The sequence below is a fragment of the Phoenix dactylifera genome, unplaced genomic scaffold (genome assembly GCF_009389715.1).
Source record: "Phoenix dactylifera cultivar Barhee BC4 unplaced genomic scaffold, palm_55x_up_171113_PBpolish2nd_filt_p 001391F, whole genome shotgun sequence".
Classification (NCBI taxonomy): Eukaryota; Viridiplantae; Streptophyta; class Magnoliopsida; order Arecales; family Arecaceae; genus Phoenix; species Phoenix dactylifera.
In genome coordinates, this window is record NW_024068713.1 from 81,159 (window position 1) to 89,302 (window position 8,144).

General features: G+C 39.0%; 1 non-coding gene across 1 annotated transcript; it reads right to left on the reverse strand.

Moving 5' to 3' along the window:
• Positions 1-7,358: 7,358 nt before the first annotated feature.
• Positions 7,359-7,464, reverse strand: LOC120108555. The gene has a single exon (XR_005509850.1). It is a non-coding gene; the product is annotated as a small nucleolar RNA R71 (small nucleolar RNA).
• Between the last annotated feature and the right edge of the window lie 680 nt (positions 7,465-8,144).

The following is an 8,144-nucleotide window of genomic DNA, read 5'->3' on the forward strand; positions in this document are numbered from 1 at the left end:
CCTTTGACTTCTAATGCCAGGATGACTTAGAGCTCACTGTCAACCCTATAATTAGTACATCCATTATGTGATTAACTTTAGATATCCCGTGATTCCTCACTAGGATTACCCTGGCCAAGGTTTTGCTAAATTAATCACAAGACATTATCTCCTATTTTCAGGAGGGGTCAATTCCATCTCGACTCACAACTGACTATGCAAGTACTTGACTGCACCCAGTGACCTTCCGTCACTGAATTAGAAATTCAGGTAGTCCAGTACTAAAGTACAATGAGTTGCTTGCTAGTCATAGGTTGTGGTCTCAGGTCAGAGGGCCAAACTTATACCCATATCCATTTGGAACATCTCTTAACAGTAGAGCGTTCCGGAATTGGTCACGTTCAGTGAAATGTACTCTTACACTTCACCTGTGTGGCATACCAGTGTCTCCACACTCCTTGGTTAAGAAGACAACCAACGTATATGTCACACAACGACCTAATCTCGATAATGCTGTTGTCCTTGTAATAACATATCATTTGGTCGCGAACTAGTTTAAGGACTCGAAGACAAATCCTCCTTTATCATTAATAAGTCCTAAGGACTTCATCATATAAGAGTCCATTTGAAGATCTAAAATGATGAATAATGCTAAAAAATACTTTATTGATTTGTCAATTCATTTACAAAATTCAATCATCAACATGCTGACGATTGACATTTAGGATACAATTCCCAACAAGTGCACCATATGTTGAAATCCCACAAAGCTGGTCGCCTTCAACAGTGCACACAGTAACCATATGTTATTGTTTCCTAACTGAAATCCCAAAATGGAGCAAATTGGCGTTGGGAATTGTATTCTAAATGTCAATCGTCAGCATGTTGATGATTGAATGAATTGACAAATTAATAAAGTATTTTTTGGCAATATTCATCATTTTACATCTTCAAATGAACTCTTATATGATGAAGTCCTTAGGACTTATGTTAGCATTTGATTTCTAGATTTGATCTTGTAAGCATGCATGAATTAAATTGTTTGATTCAATTTTTCCGCTGCATTTTTGAAACTTAAAAAGAACTATGTATGGCTTGATCCTCCTTATGAAGGGGTACGTAGGCAACCCGATCAGTTTCAGCCATGGTTTTCACAAAAAAAAAAAATTCAGCATGCTAAACATCGAAGAACTTAGGATTTACTTTTGACATGGCACGCTGAGTTTTCTCAAACTCCGATACGCTTTAGTTGCCAGACTTGTTGGTGCTCTTCATTGTTAGTTTAGTGCGGGTTGATAATGTTGCAGATTCTGGGTTGGTACAAATGGATTTTTCACCATTTGGAGATTGCATTTGATTTTAAACAAATTTCCAAACTGAATTACGTGATATGAGGAACACACGTTCAATTAGCACACTTATAATAAGTCACCATGAACTCCTATTTAAGCAATGACCATGACAAGAAGTTGAAAAATTTGCCAATCATCTGAACATAATAGGGAATAATGATATTATCTGTTAGAATGTTATATTACACAGAAGATGAAAATGACAATGTGACAATCATCCTTTACAACACAGTTACAATCATCTTTTACAACACATTTACAATCATGTTTTACAACATGGAGTCTACACTCTCTTTCTACTTGACTTCGCTCCCGTACATTGACCAAAACCTATCAAACGCAACGCAGCCGGAATGTAATAGAATACTTCCTGCAGCCCAGCTCCTGTATAAAGAAGGATCCTTGAATTTTTCCTGCAACGGTCTCGAGCTGCATCGGGTAAGTGCCTTTGCAAACATAAGCACTCGACACTATCAGTTCTTTGTTGTGCACATTGTCGATTTTCACGATACGCTAATTCAGGGATACGATATCCGACATAGTCGTTTAGCCACGTTCGCACAAAAGATGCCTGCAACAATGTGAAGAATTCAAAATTTTTAGAAGGAACCTATGATAAAAAAGAAAATCAGTAATATCATATTGTACAAGTGATACCAACATATCTAACAGCGTCGTCCGCAACGTTGAAACTCCACAAGGAGTTGTAGGAATCGAAACGCTACTCCTTCAAGTCCAGAGAAAGTAGATACCAATGCCATCCCATATTCATCCGAATGAATAGATATCTACACTTTTCAAGATCGGCACGACTGAATTCCCATAACCATATTTGAATACTAGGCAGCAATGACTCTATGATTCTTTTCGTAACATCAGTGGTTATCCAGGAATCCAATGGTAGATGTTGAACCACAACAGCTTGCATACAATTTATTTATTACGGCAGAGATGGCACGCTGAATTTGAATCAACAAAGTAAAAAAAATTCATGATGAGCAGTAAGTCAAAACTTGGATCTCGCAACGCAAATATAAACATGGATGGTCAATAATCTCAGTATACACTCGAGGAAGAAGCTCCAAAATTTGAAAGTACACATTGATTACCTATACGTAATAAAACAACATAGCAGTGAATACTAAATTATATTCCTCCAGTAGAAGTGAGGTAGAAGCATACGTCACTGCATAGTGGCTTGTCATGTAGGAGCTGCACTAAGGCATAAGGTTTGCATGCAGGTTTGGTATGATCTTCGTCCTCCCATATTATATCCCTACATAATTCAAATGTTTAAGCTACTTTCAATGTGATAATTGTGAAAAACGGTAAGTTAATATAATTAACTTACCCAAACTGATGTTCTTCAAGAAAGAAATTAATAGCTTCTTCATAGTAAATAGGGAGCATACCTTCCCCCTTCCCATGATAGCTACGTTTCGGTGCCACTCTCTCAAGATCTACCACTTTAGTGGAAGGTACTAAATGCTAAGTTGAATAAATGGTGAAGACAACAATTTTTGTTAGAAAACTTAACTTTATAGACTTAGCAAATTCAATATGGATACATAAACACATAAGGACGAAACAATATTTCTATATCGCTCCCGGGGGGGAGGTTTCCTTCCTTGTTGGAGCTGATTTTTGGAGCTCCATTAATGCAGTAGTCGGTGGGTCGAATATGTTGGTTGACCGAGAGGGCGAATTGGTGCTTTCGAAAAAATTGTTCTCCCAAGTGCAGGAGAATCGCACAAGTAGTATAACTCGGAAGTCCGAGGTCGATTCCTCAGGGAACGATCTATGGGTTATTAGCTTAATTTCAGATTAATTGATTCAATAAACTTGTGGATTAAGATGATGGTTTGCAAATAGAAAATAAACCAGTCAATAGAGAATCGAAGTTTGGATAGATTAAGATGGTGTAGGGATCCAGAATCTCCTTTAATAATATCAAGTTCATGCGATAAATTCTATGATTCTTTTGTTTTCTTTTAAAAATTATAAGCAAATAAAATTTAATTATTGAGTATGTTCTTGATAACATGAATTCTCTTTTTAAGCATTCAACGTGCCTTAGAACGTCTACGATAAATCAAATAATTGAGGAAAACATGTATCAATAAGCATAAATCATAAAAGAATTTTCAACATATAAGAATCATAACATAATCAAAAGATAGATCGTATAAAGAAAAGGATTAGAATTTACATCATGAACTTGGTACACCAAAGGATCTTCCTTCACCCATCACCAAGGACTTTAGCTCATCATCTTCCTCTCTCTTTCTCACTCTTTTTTTTTTTTTTTAATAACAGAAACAGGGCATCCCCTGTTTCTCTCTACACTTTTTTTTTCTTTCCACTGCAGCAGCCTGATAAGTGCTTAATAATCTATAATTTAGTTATCTTTCCATAGCACTTATCAATGTTCTTAAACTGATAAATACGTATTTTACCATGAAATTGAATGATCATTGAAATTAATTTAAAATATGGTAAAAAGTAAATAGTTCTTTTCTTAAATCAGACTCTGAACTCGTCTCTCTCTTGTTTGCAATCTTTCATGAAAATTACAGAAAAACATATAAGGAAGAGATTGTGTTAACCCGGTTCGGTAAACTGATAGAGTTGTAATCAAGCTAAGGTTATAATTAAATGGGTTTTGGTCCTAATTAGATTGAAAGCTATAATTAATTATTTTTGTATGAGGAAAATGTTTGATTAATTTTATTAAGTCACGGTCATGTTTTTAGTTCTGTCGAGTCCGGTCTGAAGTAGTTTACCAAGAATTGAATTTAAATAACATTGGGCTCGAGACCAAGTTCAAGCAAATTAAAGATCATAACCTACCTCAAATCCAAAGCCAATTCCCAAACCAATCCTATTCCTTTCCCGCAACCACTATCCAAGCAATCCAACGGTTCAGAAACTCCCGTCTCCGCATCATGTTTCCAAACTAAGCAAAATAGAGGAGATCCTTGTTTTAAATTCATATATGCCCATTTTCACGTCAAAATAAAGCAAGAAAAATAATTTTTCCCAAAAATTACTGGAATCACTGTTCAGGTGAACAGTATTCCGAGGTAACACTGCTCATATGAACAGTGTTCCGTGAAAAACACTGTTCATATGAACAGTGTTAAAAAAAAAGAAAAAAAAAATATATATATATAATATATAAGCCACTGTTTATCTTCTTCCTTCCTCCTTACATCAGGGCCGTCCACCTTCCTCCCGTCGATCCCGCGTCGTGCCCACCGCGTTCATGCCATCGCCTCTTCCGGATTCCCAGCTCCTCCGCCATCAACCACGTGCGGCATCTCCTCTTCCGGATTTCCAGCTCCACGCCGTGACCAGCGCATTCGCACGGCTGCCATTCCGGGCGTCCGAGACAAGCTCCGCATGCTCCCAGCGTATCACGCCATGGATCCGGCCACCTCCTTCTTCCGCTCCTCCCAGCATCGCGTCCCAGCCGCTCTCGGAGTCAGCCATCCTTCCGCATCAGGCGTCCGGCGATCCCGCATCCATTCCTTCCACGGTCCAAAGAAAGAAGTCGTCCGGAGCGATCCTCCCAGCCATCCCGCAACCAAATCTCCTCCATGATCAACGCTTCCAGCATCCCATGAGATCAGGCATGAGCCCAAGCATCTAGCCGTCCCCCTCTTCCGGATTTGAGCCATCCATCCGCGATCTGTCCTCCGCTTCTTCTTCCGCGATGCATCCGGAGCCAGCCATCACGTTGATCCCGCGGCTCTTCCCATCGAATATCCCGGATTTGCATCCCCACCGGCACGCTCCCAAGGGATCCATCATCGGGTGAGAGGGTCTATATGAAGGAGCCATCGGCAGGAAAAGAGGGGAGAGAGCGGGGTTGTGAAAGAAACAGGGGAACCCCTGTTTCGGTGAAGAGAAGAAGAGAGGTTTGGTTGGGAGAAAAAGAAAAGAAAAGAAAAGAGGGGGGGAAGAGAATAGTTTGTGATATTTTTGGAAGAATGGGAGGTGAAGGCTTTCATTTAAAGATGGAAGGACATCCGGCCACCATGCGCGGCTGAACACCTAGTCTAGGGCTGGATGAAGCCCTAGCAATGTATCAGGGCATTGTAGTTCTTACTCTTTTAATTTTTTGGAGCTTGTTTAAATTCTTATTATCAATGAAAAATCCTTTTACGATGTTTAAACTTTGAGCATGCTATTTATTATTCATGTCTGCGAAAGTAGTCTAAGATGATCCATGCCTAGGAAGATGAGGTGTGCTGCACTCTAGGTTAGCATAATTAGGTAGACACTTTTTGCTATGCCTGAGATGGATCTTCCTAAAACTCTTTATGCTTTTATTTCAAAAAGGCTTGTAGCCAAATTGCATGCCTCTCCAAAAGACAAAAATTAAGAACACAGTCCCTGATACAATGCTATGTGGTGGATTCCAAACCCTAGATCTATCTACTCTGATAAATTTCAATTCGCACTCATAGTTTAATTTAGTTAAATCGAGTTAGCAAATCCTTCTTCTTTATTTATTGTTTTTTTAAAAAAAGAAAAATAACTTATTCTTCAATCCCTGTGGACCGACACCCGTAATCACTATCCTACAGGATACGTGCTATTGCGTGGTTTATTTTTGAAATTGAAACAACCGATCAATTTTTGGCACCGTTACCGGAGATTGCTAGCATAGTTATTTTTCCTATCATTAAAAAAAATTAATTAATTAAAAAAAACTTTAGAAAAAAAACATATATATGTCTAAAATAAAATAAAAAAATTATTTTCTATTATTGTTACTTTTCTTGTCTCTTTTTTCTCTTCTACTAATTTTTTTTAAATTTTCTTTTGATCTTATTTGATCAGGAATCGAAGGAAAAATCTGGGATGATCAAAAAGAGAACTGCTGGAAAAGGAATGCTGTAGAGGTTTGCCTAAAAAAAAAAATTAAATTGCTGAGGAAATTTCCTTTGGTAACCTCTAAACCTTTCTTATTTAAATTAATTATTAGCTTAAAATTTTGTGGTGATTGTTTGATTTTAATTTCAGCAAAAGTGTAAATGCATGCCTGATACACATATACCAATTAATCTGCACTTAGTAAGGGCAATCACCCCAACAAGATAAGAGCCGGATTTCATCACCGAACTCTTGCCCAATTTAGGTGAACTCAATCTCACATAGTGTCACTTTAATTAAAATCAATTAGACATTGGCCCCTAGGGACATTCGAGCTCAATAGGACGAAGATCACCGAAAGTTGCACCAATTTCACTCTGTGGCTTAGTTGATGTCTAGGCAAGCTTTGTCCCTATAAGGAAGACAGTTCATCTGTTCGAGGCAAGTGGGTTTTAAGTGGGACCTTTGCGAACGCATCGTGACCCCTCCACTTACCTGGGAGCTTACCTGGTCAACTCGGTTCATTAGACCGGATTGGAGGCTTAGGTGCCCTCTTCAAACCAGTTAGGAGCTGTCTAGTGATTTTAGGGCAAAGACTAGGATTGATATGCTTTTCTCTTTTATTGCATGCTTGATTGATCGAGTACTAGTGTATGCAAGGTAGTCGTTCTAGAGTACGAAATCTATTACCTTTTGACCCTGAAATAGAACGAACCCTTAGGAACATTCGAGCTAAGATCAAAATATTAGGATCATCCCCACCTCCTGAGATGGCTGAAGAACAACCCAAACTCCTGAGGGAGTACTTTACTCCCACCATTTACACTTCCCCATCTTGCATTCGATTACCTGAAGTAGCAGCGGTACAATATGAAATAAAGTCTAGTGTGATCCAAATGCTCCCATCTTTTTATGGGCTCACCAACGAAGACCCATATAAACACTTAGATGAATTTCTTGAGATTTGCATCACTGTCAAGATTCAGAGCTTCACTGATGATGCTCTGAAACTTAGATTATTTTCCTTCTCCCTTAAAGATAGAGCCAAACAATGGCTGAATTCTTTAGAAGCTAACTCGATTCGTTCTTGGGATCAAATGCAACAAGAATTCCTTAAAAAATACTTTCCTATAGGAAGAACGAACCAGTTTAGACGTGCCATTACAAGCTTCTCCCAAACCGAGGGAGAAGAATTTCATTAAACTTGGGAGAGATTTCGGGACCTAATCCGTAAATGCCCTCATCATCAAATACCTAAGTGGCAGCTAGTGCAATGTTTTTATGACGGTTTGACTGAACGAAATCGTCAGATGATCGATACTGCATGCGGGGGCACTTTCATGCTTCGAAATGAGCATGAAGCATGGCAACTATTTGAAAATCTTAATGAAAACTCCCTCCACCATGCTTCATGTTCTCGTCAAGCACCCCCAAATTTTCAAAGAAAAGGGGCCATTTGTGAAATAAGTCATTCTATGGACCTGTCTAGCAAGGTAGATGCATTGTCCCATAAGATTGACCAACTGATAATAGGAGGACATGTCGTTAGCTCTTCCCAAGCACAAGTGTGTGCTATCTGTTCTAGCCCATCGCATCCTATTCATGAGTGCCCCTCAGCACCCCAATTCCCCGAACTCGTGCAAGAACACATCAATGCTGCCCAAACACAGCCCAGACCGGGTAATGACCCATTTTCCAATACATATAACCCGGGTTGGCGGAATCATCCAAATTTTTCTTGGAGGCAGCAAGCTTCTAATACCTCCCAACCCTTCTCCCAAAATTTTCAAAATCCTCAGAATTTTCATCTCTACCGTCCCTCAACTCAATTTCAGCATCCTCCTCCTCCAACCCAAAGAAATACAGCCTTTGAGGAGAAGGTGTTGACTGCCCTTCAAGGTTTGGAGGCAAACACACAACTATTGCACTCTC